Genomic DNA, 20,432 nt, shown 5'->3' with positions numbered 1-20,432 from the left:
ATGGGTGTTTCATTAAAAAGGTGGGGTATACATGGGCAGGGGAGGGGATGGAGTCAGGAGCGGAGCCAATGGGGGTGCGGTAAAATGAGGTTTCGCCTAGGGTGTCAAAAATCATTGCTCCAGCCCTGTGTGTATATGGGGCTTTAGTCAATGTCATGGCTGCCTTTTGCCCACTCACCTTTCTCCTCCAGTGGCATAAACACAGCTGATCCAAGCATGCATGCTTATGAAAAGAATTAATCAGAAAGATATTTCAGGGATTTAAAATGAAAAAGTTTAAAGAATAAAGGGTCACCTCCATCCACCACTAAAGGTATGTGGAATAGTTTACTGATGCCATTGTTGCAGACATTGGGCACTTGGTAAACAGAAGAAAGGAGACTATTAGTAAATATAATGAAGCTGTAGGTAAACAGAAAGTCAGAGAAGCGGTGTGAGCTGTGATGTAGAAGGTATGCACAGTCCTTGGTATCACTCGATCTCCATACATCACTCCCCCCCTTTGTATACAGGGCCTGAGATAAGGCAGACAATCAGGTAGGCAGGCTGCATGCTGTGTACGAAGAGCAGAGTGTATACACAGGCAGGCAGCACAGTCCTAGCCCAGGGCAGGGCAGGTTCAGCCTACTCTCCAGGATTGGACACGGACACACCCATAGAGTTCTGTATAGCAGCCCTACCCTGCTAGTGCTGATCACTTAGCTCTGCTTACCCAAGGCAGACCAGAGCTGCTGGCTCCCTGCACACGTTGTGCCAGCACAGGACCACACAGGTAACCCCTTCCTTCCTTCTATAGACACTTCTGCATGCACACATCGTCTTCTCTATACAATAGTCACAACTCCGCCATGGCTTGTGCCAGTTTACATCGACTTGGCAAACTTTTCTTGTGCGTAATACTTGGTACTCAGGGGGGGCTTGGCTGTTTTGGAGGTTGTTATTTCGTTTATATTACTATGGGGGCCAGGAGTTGTTCTAGATGTTGTAAATGACTAGTAGGGCTGATTATTGATGTTCTTCTAATGCCGATCATTCATGATGTGCAGAGACACGTTCTATGAGCCTGTAGCGCAACACGTATACAGCTTCCCAGCCAGTGTGATCACCTCTGTGTATGGAAAGTGTGATCACTTTGTATGTACTACCAGTGTGATCACCTCTGTGTATGGAAAGTAGGGTCACTTTGTATGTACTACCAGTGTGATCACCTCTGTGTATGGAAAGTAGGGTCACTTTGTATGTACTACCAGTGTGATCACCTCTGTGTATGGAAAGTAGGGTCACTTTGTATGTACTACCAGTGTGATCACCTCTGTGTATGGAAAGTAGGGTCACTTTGTATGTACTACCAGTGTGATCACCTCTGTGTATGGAAAGTAGGGACACTTTGTATGTACTACCAGTGTGATCACCTCTGTGTATGGAAAGTAGGATCACTTTGTATGTACTACCAGTGTGATCACCTCTAAGTATGGAAAGTAGGATCACTTTGTATGTACTACCAGTGTGATCACCTCTGTGTATGGAAAGTAGGATCACTTTGTATATACTACCAGTGTGATCACCTCTGTGAATGGAAAGTACGGTGACTGTGTATGGAAAGTGTGATCACTTTATGTGTACTACCAGTGTGATCACTTATGTGTACACCCTGCATGATCACATCTGTGCATAGCTTGTTTGACCACTTATGTGTATACCCAGTACCCTCTGTGCATAGCCACTATGATCACTTTATGTGTACAGCCAGTATGGTCTGCTCTGTACATAAACAGTATGTATGATCACTTTTGTGCATAGCTAGTGTGGTCACTTTGTGTACAGCCAGTGTGATATCCTCAGTACAAAGCATGTGTGATCACTTATGTGTACATTCAATATGATTCCTCCTCTGTGCACAGCCAGTGTTCTTCACTAGAAGTAGTATCTGCTAGGTTTGCATAGGCATGTTTAACCAGGTATGCAAAACTCTTGTGGGTGTGTATACATTGCCTCTACTGTGCTCAGCTTATATAAGTAGTGTATAAGTAGGTGCATGTTCATATAGGTGTATATTCTCTTCCTCTCCCTTTTATTGTATGTAGTATTAGACATTTCAGGTTTTGCAATGATCGCTGTTTGCTTTGGATGGAATTCCCTGGCTACTACAACACAGGCACCACACCCTCTCCTGCTGGAGATTTTGGAATGAGAGGCCACTTGTTGATCAAATGGGCATGTGGAGAAGCACTGTATGTGTATGGCAGGACGCACACACTCTCCTTATATTTATATACATTATTTTGAGTGTTAAACACTTTTCCAGCCTCTTCCTTATCTGAAAGTATTGCATTAACTGTTTCTATGGAGAGCGTGTATATGTATATTACGTATTTAAATACTTTATGATAAGGAGGAAGGTGGGCAGCTGTTTGATATACTAATAGAATAAATACTGGTTGAACTAGTGCTACTATTTATTATGCAAGTTAAGGTCTGCCCATAGATGTGTTAACTTTGTATTTATTTCTAGTTGCTATATAGTAATATTATTATCTAGAGAGTGTTTATGTTTTCATCATTTGTCAAACAGCTACAGTGTAACTGTTCTGCTGAAAAAACAAAGGTCTGTTATTTGCACTTATTTCCAACATTTTGATTAGTAGTCATTTTTTGCCAGGAATTGTAGCATTTTTTTTTTTTTTTTTGTAGTAGTATATTTACCCAGTTGTGCACATATGTGCTCTAATCTAAGCCATGCAGCAGTTTGCTATGTAATGTATACAGTGGTGTCATAATACACATTTTGGGGTGCACTTATGATTTGCTCTTGGAGGGGAGAGGCTGATCTCGTTCTGATTCGGAGAAACGTCACCCTTATAGTTCTAGGCGTGAAGAGCTGTAATCAGAGGAAGGGTGCGGTGCCCACATGAAAAGTGCCCGAGGAAGTTTTTCTTTCACCTGGTTTTGGAAAAGTTGTGATCTAGAACATAATCTTGTTGGAAAACATATCAAATCGTTAAAAGCTGATGATTTAGACCGGAGAAGGTCCAATCCAAAAGTTTTTAGGAAAGCGGTTATTTCACAGAAATTAATGCATGGATCAGATCTTGGGTGTTTTAGGTCATCACCAAGGTGAACTGATTCTCTGTTGCAAAAAAATGTGGAAAAATCAATGACTTTTCTCCTTTTAGCGGTTTTCTTAAAGACAGATGTTGGAAAATGTCTGGCCTAAAAAAGAAAACGAATCTGGGCTGAGGCTGATGGAAGCCTGAAAGGGGACACATTTGCACTGGAAACATTCCATCACCCTCATAAAACTTCTTGGCAACTCAAGCTCTTTGAAACTGGGGGGGATGTGTAGAGGGAGTAGGTGCCTTGTGACCACAGTTCTCTCTTCTCTGTATATTTCTCTGTTTCTGATGGGACTAAAAGCTCTGCTTGTGTATTGGTTTCCTTGCTACTCTGTATATTATGGCCCTTGTCTGTATATTGCTGTGCTCTGGGTGTGTCTGGAAGTACTGGCCTCTATCCAGAATCCTTCAGGAATGTTGGTTTGGGAGCAGAGTGACTCACAGCAGTTCTGTAGTCTGAGAAGGGGAGGAGGGAGAGAAGGAGGGACGACCAGCAGGAATGCACACTGGGGAACCCACTCTTCACTAGCACACGTGTGTTACTATAGGTGTAAATATATAGCTGCATCTGTCTTGTGATGAGCTTGCATTGCTTGTTAGTCTAAGGTTCTCTTTTGCTCTGTGCCCCTGCCAGTCTTCCCTGGACTCTCCAGAGGAATTCATTCTTTCCGCTTATCTTTACTCTCACGTAGAGCATTTTAAAGTGCCCTTATGGAGCCATAGAAAGGGAGTGGTACGCTTAAAATCACATTTTGGTATCAGTGAAATATGCCAATATGCGATTATGCAGACACATTTAAAAATGGAATTTCATAGGAGGAATTTTCCCGGCATTCAGTATTATACAAAAACTTCCACCAAGGCTTATGCCGCGTACACTTGACCGGACTTTTCGAGGGAGTAGGTCCAACGGACTTTCGGTGGAGTTCTGACGGAGTTCTGATGGATTTTCCCGAATGAACAGACTTGGCCACACACAATCACACCAAAGTCCGACGGATTTGAACGTGATGACGTATGACCAGACTAGAATAAGGAAGTTCATAGCCAGTAGCCAATAGCTGCCCTCGCGTCGGTTTTTGTCCGTCGGACTAGGATACACACGAGCGGATTTCTTGGTAGGAACTGGGTCCGGTGGAGTTCTGGTGGAAAAATCTAAAACATGTTCTATTTCTAAAGTCCGCCAGATTTTTGGCAAGCAAAGGTCCGATGGAGCCCACACAAGTTCGAATTGTCCGATGGACTCGTTCCGTCGGACCGTTGCTGTCAAAAAGTCCGGTCGTGTGTACGTGGAATGGGTTTGCTTTGCCTATTTCTTGCCATACATTCCCCACCCATCCCCATCTATACATTGCTATAACGCTACATCATTTCTTCACCATGGCAATGACTGTTTTTAACACCCTCTGGCATTGCATAACCGTGACTAAATTTTGCTTTGCTTTAATTTATTTGTATTAAAATGTAGTTAAGGTATCCCAAGACATTCATAAACTGCTATCTATTCATAAACTGCTATCTCTGAAAGATCACTAAATGCCATGTTGACAATGGTTGGAGTGGTGTTAAAGTGACCCAAAATAATACAGTGGTCAATTAATGGGATGGAGGTGGCATTGACTTCCACAGAGAATATTTTCCTTCATTGTTTAGGGGCCCAAACCTAAATAAGAATGCATAACTGCTTAAAGAATTGTGGGAACTGATTTGGTTCATTGGCTTTGGCAGCAGCACAGAATGTGGGTGGTGGCTTCAGCCTTGGGAGATGACAAGACATTGCAGGAAGCAAGGATAAAAGCATGTACTTGCAGGTTTACGACACTGTAGGAAACGTATAAATTCCTGCCAGTGACAGATTTGGGAGATGGCATGCATATATTGTCCAAACTCTTACTAAAGTGTATGCAATTTAATACCTTAGGGGAGTCTGGATATTTGGGGACACACAATTATAAATTGAATATGCAAGGATTTTAGACTTTTGTGGTACGTGGCTGCTTTTATTTGAGCATTGTTGTATATTGTAGACTGAGCTGGTTTGTCTTTAGTGTATGCCCAAGGTTTGCATAGTTTAGTAAGCTCTGGTAGTTGAGCTTTATTTAGCCCCTCAAAAAAAAACCTGTTGAACTTTTGAAGCTGTTTTTAGCTGTGCATAGTTCTAGGGGTTGTGCAATAAAAAAAGTCTTCCCATGACCATCACGAAAACATCTACAGAATGTTCACAAGGTCTAACCTGGAATGTTAGTTTATTAGATAGGGGTTAGATATTAGATAGGGGTAAAAAAAAAAGACAGAATATGATCAGCCTGCAAGGAGGACCAAAGGACCCGTATAGTATACATCCTACTAATCTGATAATCTACAGTGCTAAAGGAAAGATTCAGGGTGTGGTTCCTTCAATAGTTGAGCTGAAATTGAGCAATCATGTCAATTGTACAAAGAAACTTGTATTGTTGGTATAACGTGTCAAATAGTCTACAGCTGCAAGGCTGGACAATAGTACTCTGACCATCCCCTTCTATGCACAAACAATTGACTTCTCTTCATAAACATATAATTCGATATTAGACTGTGGGAATTGACAAAAAGTTGTTCTGATCTGCTAATGGCTGCATAAATAAGAAGTCCTTGCTGTATCTTATTGTATTATTTACTGGACAGGAAAATGACTGGGACAACTGTTACATTTTTATAGAATTCAATTTCTTTACAGCATGGGTAGGCAACCTTTCAGAGGTTGAGATCTACCTGGACAACATGGAGGAAATTAAAGATCCGGGGGTGGGAGGGGGCTAGGCGGTGCCCTTTAAAAAGATATCAAGCTTACAATAAAAAGGCATCAGGAAGAACACATAAAAGTTGATTTACTAAAGGCAAATATACTGTGCACTGCAAATGCAGTTTGCTAGATATGAGGGAAGCTCTGGAATGAGGGAAAGCTCTGCTGATTTCTATCATCCCATCATGTACAAGCAAAAATGCTGTTTTTTTTTTTATTTTCCTTGCATGTCCCCTCAGATCTAGAGCAACTACACTTGCAGGTGCACTTGCCTTTAGTAAATCAACCCCAAAGTGTGTCACAGTAGTGTCCTCTGCCCCCCTTCACCCCCCCACAGTAGTGTCCTTAGCCCCCTTCAACCCCCCCCCCCCGTAGTGTCCTCTGCCCCCATAGTAGTTTTCTGCCCCCCCCCCCCCCCAATGCAGTGTTCTCTCTGTTCTTCACATCACCCCTTCCACTGTGATGCCCGTTGCCCCTCTCCCCTCACAGTAGTGCCCTGTACCCCTCCCCCACCTCCCCAAAGCAGTGGCCTCTTCCCCCTTCACATCTCCCCCCAACGTAGTGTCCTTTGCCCCCAATAGCAGTGCTCTCTGCCCCCCTCCATTGTAGTATCCTTTGCCCCCCCCCCCATCCTATGTCCTATGCCCCTCTATCCCCCCTCCATTGTCTCATCTGTCTCCTTCACATCACCCCCCCCCCCCCCCACATCACATCAGCCTTACATTCAGCCACTGGCTAATTTTCAAAGAATAGGTAGCAATTGAGTGTTAATGTAAGATTGGACTAAAGGATTTTTAAGAAGCTGGACATCTTAATTGTAAAAATATTTAATCCCTATAAATTGTGTATTACCATATATCAATTGGTGAAAAGTGTAGTTCAAAGGGAGAGAAAAATCTAGGTCAGTAATGGCAACCCTATATGTCTTTCATGACCTTAGCCTTTAAAATTAGTCATTACAAGAATATGTGCTATCTCAATGTAAACCTCGGCAATGGTAACTTAATAATGTTTTTCCATGACCAGTTTACCTATAGAAAACCATCCAGACAGCAATAAAGGTGTACCTTTTGCAATAGTTTTCAGTCATTAATTTGTTTATACAGTTATCAGTGAATCACTGTGTGGCTAAGACAATGGATAAGACCTGCTGGAACTAGAGTATTGTGCTACCTCACCCTTGATAAACACAATAGGTGCTGCCTAATCCATATATTTTACTTATTCATTCAGTGTTTGCTGGTTGATTGATGTAGACATAAAAGCCATTCTTGCATCCATCTGTAATAGGCAATTGTTGCTTTATAATATACAGTGCAAACTTAATTTAAAGGGATTTTTCACCTTAAAGCAAATGTCATTTTGTGTCTTTAGGTTCTTACAACTGCTTTGAGTTTGAATAAAATGATCCATGTTGTTTTAGATCCATGTAAGGGAAACATATGACTTTCCCAACTGCTTGAATCATACCATGTAAATTCTCCAGAGATGGGCACGTCAAGGTATCGTCTGCCATTGATGGACAAACGCATCTGACAATACTGTGGTATAAGATTACTGCTGTTGTCCTTGTTTGAGCTGAAAGGATGTTCGTTTCAGAAGTGACTATTATGCAAATTGTAGATATCAGACCAGTTTTTCATAGTTGGTGTAAAGTAACCTAAACGTGACCCAGCCATATACTTGTTTTCCTTCTTGAGGAACACAAAGAAGTAAAGTAGATGACTGTATCATCTAACTATATATTTCTCTACACCTCCAATACTCTAATGCTGCTCTTATTGTAGGGTAGTTTGAGTCTTTCCACTCAAAGTTCAACCCTTGTGTTCCATCATCCTAGGACATCTTCTGAGGACGGCAAGGCAAACTAGTAGTCCACCGTTGAGTACCAACTAGACTATGGTCACCTAATAATGGCTACCTTTTATTTTTTAGGAGTAGACCTGGCAATATTTAATAACTTTTGTTTAGTGGCCTGATGTTGACATTCACATTTGTGGTGCAACTGGAAGCTTGTTTGCCTTTATATCCTTTTCATTTACATAGTTCAGGAAAAGTTCCTTTTCTTCTGGTTGGCTGGTACTCAAGTCACCTTTCATCTGGCAGAGACTGTATGTTTTATGTAAAGTGCTGCCAAGAATACAGTGGGTGGACAGAATAATGGAAATGGCAACATGAAAAAAAGGATTTCGGCTTTGAAGTAACAATATCACAATTACAACTGTGAAAGTCATATTAATTTGGTACATTGTAAGTAAAGCAGTGCATGTCAACTAGCAAATAGGTGTGTCAATTAAAATGTTGTTATACAAGGTTTGTAAGCTTTATGAGGCAAATTGTAGCGCTTAAAGGGAGACCAATCAGTTTCTGTATTGGTGCAAAAAGTTCTGAATTTGTATCTTCCATCACCCAGCTAAATACTTTATAAAACTCAAAATTTGTGGTAGATGCTTATTTTTCATTTTCATTTTATAACTTTCTGCTCAAGCACAATTAGATAGTTTCATTTATTTATAGATAAATACTTCGTTGAAATTGATATATAATGTTTACCTGTAAATAGATTACAATCCTGGGTAGTGTTCTTATGATCTACATTGCAGCGTAAGTTAATTTTAGTTCTTCTTGGGTCACCTTGCTGTTCATTAGACAGAGCTCATGATGTTCGATTCATTGATCCAATGATCAGAAGAATAAAAAGGAAGTTGACATAAAAAAGCTACACTGAAACGGATGTCTCCGTCTTGACTATGCTGTGTGCCACAGGTATGTATGTGGTGGAAAAGATTTACAAAGCTTTTTGTAGTTAAGGCTTTACACACACATGCATTTCAGATATGCATTTTGCTGTTTATCTAGAGTTCCACCCTAATGTGCATATGGGAGCAGTCTATAAAATGACAGCTTATGCAAAGACGGACAAAGTGCATTGGAAAAAATAACCTTGCTTTACGGTCACAGATGGTGAAGAATGAACACTTAATAGGATGATTGTTAAATGCAAGAGAAGACAGCCTCTAAAATGAGTACACAATTAAATCAGCACTAATGTAACCCAGGCTCAACTAAGACTGCACATCATGAGCTTTCACAGAGCAAATATATATGGTAGGGCTTCCTATTCAGAAATGTTTTGTATCCAAGGTCAATACACATGGAGAAATAACCTGGTGTACAGAGAACAAAACCTGGATCCCCATAAGAATAGAAAAGTGTAATCGGGTGAACAAAAAAAATTCCTCGGACTATGTCTCCTACTTTAGGAAGAATTCATGTTATAGAGCAGTTAAAGCCCTGAATATCTTTTCAGCTGTTAAACATGGTGGTGAGTATCCCATAATATCATGAGTGGTCATCTTATAGAAGTCATTATGTTGAATGCTCAGTTTGACAGGTGTCAAACTGGTGGCAGAACTACAAGTTCCATGAAGCATTGGAAGGCTGACAGTTACAAGCATGACTCCCACAGGCAGAGGCATAATGGGACTTGTAGTTCTGCAACAGCTGGTGAGCCGCCAGTTTGACACCCCTGCTCTACATGGTCATATAATGGAAAAGTAATATAGCACCCAAATACACAAGAAAAAACTAATTTGAAAGTGGTGTTTTAAACCAGAATGCCATTCCATGGCCTCTCTACCCACCTGGTCCAAATAGTATTGAACTCAAAGTTTTGGTGAGCAAAGTAAATTCACACCTCTATCCCTTAAAGAACTAAAGGGCTTTCTTTTTGAAGAAGAGTACAGTATCCCACAACAGGACTTGAAAACTCCAAGATGGATTAAAGTCCAGAGACCGTATTTCTTATAAAGTGCTTGTTGGTTAGGTGTTACTGTTGGGCTTTATTAAAGCAGAAGTAAACCCAAAGATTTGACACTTTCAAAAAAACAGTTCAATTTCCAGCACATACCAGGAATGTAACTGTCACATTGGATGTGCTGCCAACCAAACTGTCAAACCATCAAATGGCTGGTGTCATAACTGATCACATGTGCAGCTCCATGGCAGTTGAACATTAAACAGAGGCTAAGATGGCAGCTTCCTTGGTCGAAAAGGATAGAAGGGTTTACTTCCACTTTAAGTGTTTTCCATGACTCTGTCTACCCACTGGGGGTTATTTACCAAAGACAAATCCACTTTGCACTACAAGTGCACTTTCAGTGCACTCGAAATTGAAGTTGCTGTCGATCCGAGGGGGACATGCAAGGAAAATAAAAAACAGCATTTTAGCTCGCACATGATTGGATGATTAAAATCAGCAGAGCTTCCCCTCATTTCAGATCTTCCCCTAAGATCTAGTGCACTTTCAGTGCACTTGTAGTGTAAAGTGGATTTGCCTTTTGTAAATAACCCCCATAAGTCTAAAGAAGTGTGAAGTAAATAACCTGTAATCTTTAGACCTCTCTTGGAATTCGAAGGACAGAAGAGCTGCATGGAGATATGAGGAATGCACTTCAATATTTTATTTTTGAAGAAAACATACATCTTATAAACAACAAATGAAGATGCGTTACAGGAAATTAACACATTCACAAGATAAAGCTTGAGATTATGCTGGTTATAAATGTCACCTCTTCAAATGTATGTCAATGCAAAAACAACCCAAAAACCTATTTACTACACATCTGGAATACATAGACGCTTTCCGATATATTTTTTTTTTACATTTTATCCCTTAAAACATACTGGAATGTGTACTAAAAAAAAAATTGTGTGTCAAAAATATAGTGTGTTCCTTCTTTTTGGCATGACAACATAGCACTGAGTTTCTAAGCACATGTTGTCAGATCCATCTTCCCAATTTCTGATGGATTACAAAGAACACAGACCTCTCCTCATCTCACCCCATTCCCAAAAAAACATCCTTGTGTACAAGCAGAGAGGACTGGAAGTTATCATCTTACAAAGATTTTAGGCAAACTCAACAGGTATTTTTTGCACTCATCAAACAGACATAAAACATTTTCTATGGTGTATTTAGCAGACTAGAGGGTATCCCATTTATACTTACAGTATTTGCATTAGAATGCACTAGTGTGCTTTTTTACGATCATGTGCAAGCAAAAATACAGTTTTTTTTTTGTTTATTTTACCACATATACTAAGCCAAATTGCCTTTAGTAAATCTCTCCTAGTGCGTTAGAAATCCCATCTCCTCCTAGAACTCGGTTACAGTAATGGCTGTGAGAGTTAACAGATGTAGCCACATTTGCTGTTATACAGCAGCAATAAACATTAGGCCATGAGCTAATACATGTTACTTAACACTGTCCTGACTTGTAGAATTTCTCAGAAGCCTGCAAACTCTAACATGTCCCAAAATGGTTTCTTTACTGCTAGTGCACACGTGTTTTGGATTTATTTATTAAAGCGGAGCTTCATTCATTTTTTTCATCTTTCCATCTATTACATCCTCTGCCCTTGTTGTTTTAACTTAAAACATATTTTTTCTGCCAGTAAATACCTTATACAGCCCACTTTGTGTTTCTTGTCTGATAAAAAGCCTAGGCTTATGACATCATGCACAGCTCTCTCTCTGTAACTCTCATAAGAGTTTGCCAGGAAGGGAGGGGAGATGAGTCATAAGAGGACCAATGAGAGCTACAGAGCTGGAGGTGTGTCTGCGTAAATCCAGGAAGTGAACAGGCAGCAGCTTCAGTTGTCCGCAGTTAAAATGGATGCAGCCAGACTCAGGGGAGAGAGATTTCTACAGTATATTTGGCAAGCACAGAATCGCAGTATATATAAAAAAAATGCAAAGTTTATACCCGCCGAATATATGACTCGGCCCCGCCCCGCCCCCGGTGCACACGTCACTGGATTTAATTGACAGCAGTGGGAGCCAGTGGCTGTTCTGCTATCAATCTATCCAATCAAGAGCTGCGAACCCCGGGCAGAGGGACAGCACGTTCCCACCGGGTGAAATTCCAGGGCTCAGGTAAATAAAATAGGGGGACCAGTCACTGCCAAGTGTTTTTTCACCTTAATGCATAGGATGCATTAAGGTGAAAAAACATGAGGGTTTACAACCCCTTTAAGCTGGCCATAGATCAGCGAGTTGAAAAAAAAACTGACCTGATTCCCTCATCTACACATTTTGATGTGGATGTGGGAATCCTCCCAACTGTGTCATTGTATTGTGACAGCAGGGAGACTCCCTTGCCCTCAGAATACACAGATCAGTACTGCAGCCTATTGCCTGTGGTGCTGATTGAGCGAAAACATCCAAGCAAGGTGGTTGAACAGAAGTTTATCAGTAGACTGCTGTTTAACCACAGTGGCTACACATGTATGAAAATTCGCCTGGTCTTTGCTAAACCGGATGAATTTCGATCCATGTATGGCTATCTGTACTTGAATCTGAAAGCTGTGGCCCGCTGCAGTCTTTACATTCTTTAGATCAAATCTTTATTGGCTCTGACCTATTAGGTCTTCATAGACTTCTATAGCCATCTACATTCAGTGGAGGAGGGTAAGATACTGAAAGTGCACCTATCCTTTTTAGGATTTTTTATTTATTTTGCTATTTATAAGGGAGTTTATTCATCTACACTTTTTGTAGAAATTTTTGCTGTTCCAATAAGGATGCCATTCTTAACTACTGAATATTACCAAGGAATAGCTTTTTAGATTATTTTTTAATGCAAGCAAGGCCTATCCATTTGACTGGCTATGTGATGTACTTCAATCACCAAATGCAACATCATTAGAAGTGTCAAACCATTAATTTGCATAATTAAAAATTTGTTTACTTTTTTTATTTTATTTACTTTAATTTAATTTTGTGGGATTAGAACATAGACTTTAATGTAACCTTTAAACAGGTCTATAATGTACATATTGCCCCTGAAATTACTGCAGGTGGTGCTATTAAAGTTCCCCAAAACTGCAGCTGTTGACTGGATCTCTGAATGAGAAACATTACTATAAAGCCAGCCATACACATGCATAGATGTCTCTCATTTGGCCCCATGAACTGAACAAGATAAATAAAAAAACATTTCCTCCATCCACAGCGTGGATGGAGGAATCTACACTGCTGCTATTTTATTCCGAGATCAGCAGCTCCCACAGCTGCTTGAATACCCAAACAGTGACTGCATCTGCTTGGATGCAATCACTTCTTCAGCTGAAAATATAGAAACGGACTCCTTCAGGCTGGGTTCACATTGCAGCGATGCAGGAACGCCGCGAATCCGGGGCGGGTTCCCGCATCGCATACCTCCCAGCGGCAGTTCACACTGCCCTATGCGAACTGCTGGGAGTGTCAGTGAAACTTTAATGACACCCCCAGATCAGTTCGCATATCGCAGTGCAATCTGCAAACTCGGACAGGAATCGGATCGCATGGTGTGAACACCCATGTGATCCGATTCTGCTGCGGACCAAAAAAAGGGTCCTGTGCGAGTTTGGGCTGTGTGCGATGCGAATTCAGCCATACTATCTGTATGGCTGAACTCGCATCGCACAGAGATCGGATGTGATTTGCACTGCAGTGCGGTGCGAATCACATCCGTTCTCATAAACCGCTGCAGTGTGAACCCAGCCTTAATGTTGAAATCAACATTTGCCAAGCTGGGTGCCAACAGGGCCACCCATTAGTCAAATATTAGTTGATTAAGCAGAAATTGACCAAAATTCAGGACACGTTTGGCCAGCTTGATGGTTAGTAAGTAAAAAACGAAAACAATATTTCTCCTGTATCTGTGAGATATATTAAAATGAAGATCAAGAGTGGGCCAATACAGGGCTGGTGCTACATTTTAGGCCTTCAGAAGGTTAGGCAAGCCATAGGTGGGCTGGGTGTTTTTCCTGCAAGAACAATAGCCAGGGAGATAGTTTACCTTCCAGTAAGACTCAATTCACTAAGCTATAACATGTGTTTTTGCTATAACAACTGTTATTCTGAGCCATGTGATTTATTTTTTTTTTTTTATGTTAGCTCTCGTTGCTCAAAATAACAGTTGTTATGGAGAACAATGATCATCATAGCTTAGTGAGTTGAACCTTTTATGTGTAATGTCTCAATCTACTGCTGGTAATTGTGGAACTTGACAGAATGAAGTGTGCATGTGGTTCACACCTTCATTTCCTCCTCACATGGAGAAGAAGGTTTCTTTTTATGAGCCATAACAAACAGTCATCGGAACTGCTCACAAGCGTAGCCCTAAATGACTCAATTCTAGCCATTTAGCCATTTGTTTCTTTGGGTATCAAACTTACAGGTCCGTCCACATCATATCAGAAAAACGTAGCTCAACTGCTATGATATGCCCCTTTGGTCTTGTTGATACTATAACAGTTGAGGTGTACATGTATGGTGTGAGCAGGGCACAATTGTTTTCTATGTGCCCTGATCATATGTTGATCTGTTCAGAAGTTGAGTAGTGCTGGTGTTCAAAGCGACCAGCAGTATCCCAGCCATTATTTTTCAATTGATCAGAAAATCACAATCATGTTTACTACGAGTTACCCAGTTTCCATTTCCTCAGGCTTCATATGTATATAAAGGCTAAAGTGTTAACAGGGTAGTGTTTCCCCCCATTATATATTTTCTGAAAAATTCCAGAAGTTGTTGTATTTGCTAGGAAACTGGAATACATCTGGCAGAATAGAATTTTTAGCATTATGTGTACCCACTCATATAAAAGCTTCTTGTATTGTAGATGGTAAACAAGGCTAGTGGAAGATTGTGGAGAGCCTTGGTCAGATAGAAACCCGTTATTAAGAAACTCTAGCTAGTAGCAAAGTTGGCTCTCCTTGTGATTGAAGAGGGGCCGGGTCTTGGAGGATATACTTCTTGGAAGAGTTTTGAGAGAATGTTAAAAAGTCAGACAGTACGTGGTCATGAATTCCAGGGACTGGGTGCAGCCTGGCAGTCATTTTGAGGCCCCTGTTTTGCAATACGGGGTCCGATTTCTTCGAGCAGAGCTTTACGGTTTTAAATCTGTCATTTTCAGAGTAACATTGTCAGTCAACAACTATAAAAAAAAAGAAAATGGTGTTTTGTGTCTGTGCATGCTGAAAGTTGCAATGAAACCCAAGCTTTCTATTCCTCGTACATATAAACTGCCATACTTCTCTTCCTTGTTTTCCTATTCCCTTTTTGTCCTACTTTTCTACTATATTACATATGGTGTGGGTATTTATCAAAATTGAATATTCTAATGACCACCCAAACCATTTTAAAATGTTATTTTACATAAAGATATTCTTACAAAGTAGACAATGGGGGTTATTTACAAAAGGCAAATCCAAAGTGCACTTGAAATTGCACTAAAAGTGCACTTGGAAGTGCAGTCGCTGTAAATCTAAGGGGTAGATCTGAAATGACAGGAAGCTCTGATTTTATTATCCAATCATGTGCAAGCTAAAATGCTGTTTTTTATTTTCCTTGCACGTCCCCCTCGGATCTACAGCGATTGCACTTCCAAGTGCACTTTCAGTGCAATTTCAAGTACACGTTGCACTTGTAATTTGCACTTGTAGTGCAAAGTGGATTTGCCTTTAGTAAATAACCCCCAATGGCAGCTAAAGGCCTTGTACACACTATTATTTTTTTCTTTTTTGTTCAACCCAGCAGCTCAGGTCGGAGCCACTGTACTAACAATCCTATGTTAGTACAGGGATCTCCCCCTGTTGAGCTATTGTGTTCTGACAGGGGGGGGGGGGTGCTGCCCCCCGCCAGAACACTCTGGTCAACAATCTCAGCCATTGGCTGAGAGCGCAGATCGGGAGCCGCTGTTTTGTCAAATACTGTCCCCCGTCGGATAGTGTCCACCCTGTAATGTGCTTGTGCAATACGGAAGACAAGGAGATGCCGAACGTCTCCAAATATGAACGGCGCCTGCGCACTGAGTCCAGGTTCAAGCCCCACCATCCAAGTAGACATAGAGTTAGAATAAAAAAATTGCAGAGCGAAGCGAGGCCATGCCCGAAGTGTGGCGAGAGAAAAGCGAGCCCGCGATGGGCTGTCTTACTACTACTACCGCATGTCCACTTGGATGGTGGGGCTTCAACCTGGACTCAGTGCGCAGGCACCGTTTATCTTCAGAGACTTTTCGGAGTCTCCTTGTCCTCCTGCGCAGTACGGGGCGGACACTATCCGATGGGGGAACAGTTTTTGGCAGAACACCGGTCGGCAGACCTTTTTGGGTGATGTGTCTTCGACTGAATGGTCCTGGTAAGTCTAAAGGAAAACTGCACAGGAAAATTGTATACTAAATGGCCAGCGTTCGACAGCAAGCAAAGAACAACCATCCTACTTCAACCTCTCTTTATATAAGGTTATCTGCTACATTCATTTACGGTCAAAGAATGTTATATATTGCAGCTTATCAGTCCTTAGATGTGGTGGCTGCATTTGTTTGTTGTAGTCCAGAGATAGCTGGAAACAATGTAACTGATGGCAGTGCAGCACGGAATGTTTATTTTTTTTGTACTTTTATCAAACAGATATAGCAAACCACTTTCAGTGGCATATATCACAGCCCAAAATAGAGTAAATAATACAAAATCATTGTTCAATTCCGACTACACTTTATGTAACAGTACCTAACTGTTTTAGAAGAGCTACTATCAGTATACATTAATACATTTTAATCATGTGGGCTGGATTCCTTTTCTAAACTGTCCAGAACTTGGAAAAGAAGAGTATAAATGGGAACTTTAGTGCGACCTCTGTGGACAATGATCTGATTCTAGCTATATATAACAGGGAAAGTTAGACCAAATGTGATTTACATTGGTGAAACAAATGTGTTGGCATAATATATGCGGCAATGTGTGAAAAGGAAATACCTTGAGTTGTGAAAGTTTAGAGGTGAGAGCTGTGTATACAGCGAGAGTGCTGATAAATGCATCCGATAATGTATCTCTTACTAATGTGTGTATTACGGAATTGTACAAATATTAGCACGCCCTCTTGACTCCCTGATGACCAACACCCTCCAATTCTGTATTCACGCCTACGCAGCACTGTGTGTGTGTGTGTGTGTGTGTGTGTACAAATCCCTGCTAACCAATTTTTGTATAAATTGACATTTTAACTGTGGGAGCTTGTAAGAACATAGTAGTTGTGTACAATCATGTAGTGGCCTACAAACAAAAGGAAAAGGATTGTGTGTATTTCCAATTTGTGCAAAATACATACATTGTGAAAAAAATGTTTTAAAACTACAGCCCTGTACACATGGTCGGAAAAGGTCAGATCGGATTATATTGTCGGAAAATCAGATCGTGTGTGGGCTCTATTGGACTTTTTTCCATTGGAAATTCCGAGGGAAAAAATTGAGAGCAGGATCTCAAATTTTCCGACAAAAAAATCAGATCGGACTTTTTCCGATTGTTTGTTAGAGAAATCCGATCGGACAAAGTGCCACGCGTGCTCAGATCAAATTATGAGACCAAAGCTATTGGCTACTAGCCTCAACGTAGTCCCGTCGTAACGAACGAACGAACGTCATCACGTTCCGAACAATCGGATTTTCTGAAAACTTTGTCGGACCGTGTGTATGCAACACCAGTTTAGGACAAAATCCATCGGAAAAATTCCAACGGATTTTGTGGTCGGAATGTCCGACTGTGTGTACAAGGCATAAGACAGGCCATAGACAGTGCGAATTTCTTTCCTGCGGCCATGGGGCAGTACTGACATGAGAATCTCACCCGCCAAGACATTGTTTGCTCCCAGTGGAAAACAGTGACTGTTTCTAGCGGCTACAGCGATAAACGCAAGTAAAATCTGGCAGGTTGGTTGAACCCAAGTTGATTGATCAACTTGGTACCTTCAACCTGCCCATACACTGTTCAAATCTCAGCTGGTTCCTGCTGAACTGGCGGCGATTCGATCTGCCAATGGCCGGCCTAAGGCTGGGTCAGAGAGGGTATTGGAGAGATTAGTGCCCCCCTCCCCCAATGTAGCAACAAATCATGCTATTTGAATTTATTATTATGTGTACATTTATCAAAGAAAGAGGAATGTAGGGGGGAATCTATTCTACTGATTAACTGTTCCATACTTTAGATGCCCTTTCCTATCGCATGTCTATTAAAAAAAAAAAGTGTTTACTGATGTGTGTCAAACATGTGATAGCTGGTCATACTTTGGCAGAGTGTCATAAAAAAAACAGGAACTGCCCCCAGCCACCAAGTAAATGGTTGCTCCTGGTCCCATAATGAATTGCTTTTTTTTTTCAGATGTTTTCAAACATGCAGTGCTATAGACTTTATTGGCCTTTTACACGCTTATTGCAAGATAAGCATCATGTTTGTTGTATATAGGTTAGAACTAGAGATGTGCAAACAGGGCTGGGATTGGTTCGCAGGAGGTTCAGTGACGCAGTTAGAAATCCCCAAACTCTGAAATTTGCAGTGAACCCAATTTAATTCATAGTAGATAGCTTTTTTTTTTTTGGGCATTTTTAAAGATAAAATCCAAGTTATTGTTAAAAAGGATATGGGTAATTGGGCACCGCCATAGGGAACATGTTCCAATGCAAAAAGAAAAATTTAAAAAATGCTGTTCAGCAAGGAGAGGAACTTAAAATGCAACATTTAAAATAATCCTTTACATACCTTGCCTGGGGGTTGCCTTAAAGCTGCATGCAGGTTACGGAACAGCTAGAGGTAGTCCTTTTAAAAGTGACAAATTAAAAAATCTATGTAAAAAAAAAAAAAGAAAAAAGTGTGAGGTTCTCTTAGATATTCATTCCAAACCCTCATCCATTAATGCAAAGGTCCCTTCTTCCCGTAGAATGCCTTTCAACATTCGTGTTGCTGTGTGTGGGGGGGGGGGGGGGGGTGGCACAAAGCACCTTGGCACCTTATCCCCATATGCAGCCCTCACAAGGGGAGGGAGGGACAAGCAGATTGAAAAATTCTGAAAAATATTGAAAAAAAAACATCAAATGTAGCCATTGTGCCCATCAATTGCAGCCATTGTGCCCATCAATTGCAGCCATTGTGCCCATCGATTGCAGTGCCTGTGCCCATCAATTGCAGTGCCTGTACCCATCAATTGCAGTGCCTGTGCCCATCATATGCAGCCTATGTGCCCATCATATGCAGCCTGTGTGCCCATCATATGCAGCTTGTGCCCATCATATGTAGCCTGTGTGGCCATCATATGCAGCACCTGTGCCCATTATATGCAGCCTCTGTGACCCATCATATGTAGCCTGTGTGCCTACCATATGCAGCTTCTGTGACTCCCCACGCTCACTGTCTGACAAGCACACACTTACCCCATCCTGGTGGCGGGTGATGGCGGCGAGCTGTGGGACATGCAGCAGGTGACAGCAGCGAGCTCCTGTGTCCTCCTTGGCCCTCTGTCCTCTCCCATTCCGTTCCCCTGCTCTCTTCCGTTCCGTTAGGTGTCGTGTTAGCAAAGCAAATATTCATTTGCTTTGCTAACCCACCTGGGTGTACTGCAAGTGCATTGCTTTGTGCTCACAGTTCACCTTTTTTTAAGACTATTAGAGCATATGGCTCTAATAAGGTGCATCAAACACCCCCCCCCCCCCCCGCCACTATAATTCAGGCGCCCAGTGACTGAAAAGGGGTCGGACACCTGAACAGCGGTCATGAATAGATTCATGATCACCAGGGGGATGGCTGGAGAGAGGGGGCTGACCCATGCGCCCTTATAGACTCACCACCACTGACATTTCTAAAGTTGTTTTGTTGTAAAACTATCAGTCACACTGACCTTCTGCCCAACAATGCTTCCTGGCAAAAATGTCAGATTCCCTGGTAATGTAAACACAGTGTAGGGGATCCTGGGTGATGTCATTTTTGACACATATGGTCATGATGTCTCTGCCTGCAGTTTTTCTTTTGCCCGTGGTGCATGCTGTTGCTTCAATGGTCTAATTAGAATGACCAGTTCTGTTTACTGATCTTGAGTGTAAAGCTGACCATGTATGGATTGAAATTCGGCCGGTCACTACTGGAATCCTGTGTGGGCAGGCTGGTTGGTCATTTGCCGAATGATCAATGCCACCAGCAACACTGGCTGGAAGTTTTTCTTGCTATCAGAATACAATAGGTCAGCGGGAAAAATTTCCCCATCACATCGAATGTGTGGTAAGGGGAACTGGCTCATTGGTTTTTTTATTTTTTGTTCAGCCTGGTGATTGAACGAAAATAAATTTATTCTGTATGGCCCGGCTTAAGGGAAGTGTGATCAGGAGCTAAAGAATGTGTGTGTCATCTGTATATTGGTCCAAGTACAGAGCCATGTGATACCTACCCAGTGATAGGGACTGTTTCCTTCTCTTTGAAGAAATGGGAAACTTTGCCAGATGATCACAATGGAAAAATATCTGTGTGAAATAACAAGCACTTCCAACACTTGCTCATTTTGACCTGGTGGGGGGGTATTTGACCCCCTATATGTCGGTTGCTCATCATGACTGGACATTTAACCTTTACATTTCCATTGTAAAGGTGTTGAGATGATTGCATTGTTGGGAAATAGGTGGAGACTCCCCTGAAATAATTTAATGCAAGCCCTATTCCTTTACAAATATTCAGAAAAA

The 20,432-nt window shown here is 41.4% G+C and overlaps 1 protein-coding gene across 1 annotated transcript in view; it reads left to right on the top strand.

Moving 5' to 3' along the window:
• Positions 1-626: 626 nt before the first annotated feature.
• AHNAK (AHNAK nucleoprotein) overlaps positions 627-20,432 on the top strand; it is an 84,128-nt gene continuing 64,322 nt past the window's right edge. Inside the window, exon 1 of the mRNA XM_077455843.1 lies at positions 627-772. The gene's annotated coding sequence lies outside the window, so the exon portion shown is untranslated. The remainder of the gene's footprint in view (positions 773-20,432) is intronic.

Source organism: Lithobates pipiens, unplaced genomic scaffold (assembly GCF_037356315.1).
Source record: "Lithobates pipiens isolate NorthernLeopardFrog02 unplaced genomic scaffold, aLitPip1_a1.2 Scaffold_10, whole genome shotgun sequence".
NCBI classification, from domain to species: Eukaryota; Metazoa; Chordata; class Amphibia; order Anura; family Ranidae; genus Lithobates; species Lithobates pipiens.
Note: the sequence above shows the minus strand (reverse complement) of the source record. Positions and strands in the feature narration are given on the sequence as shown.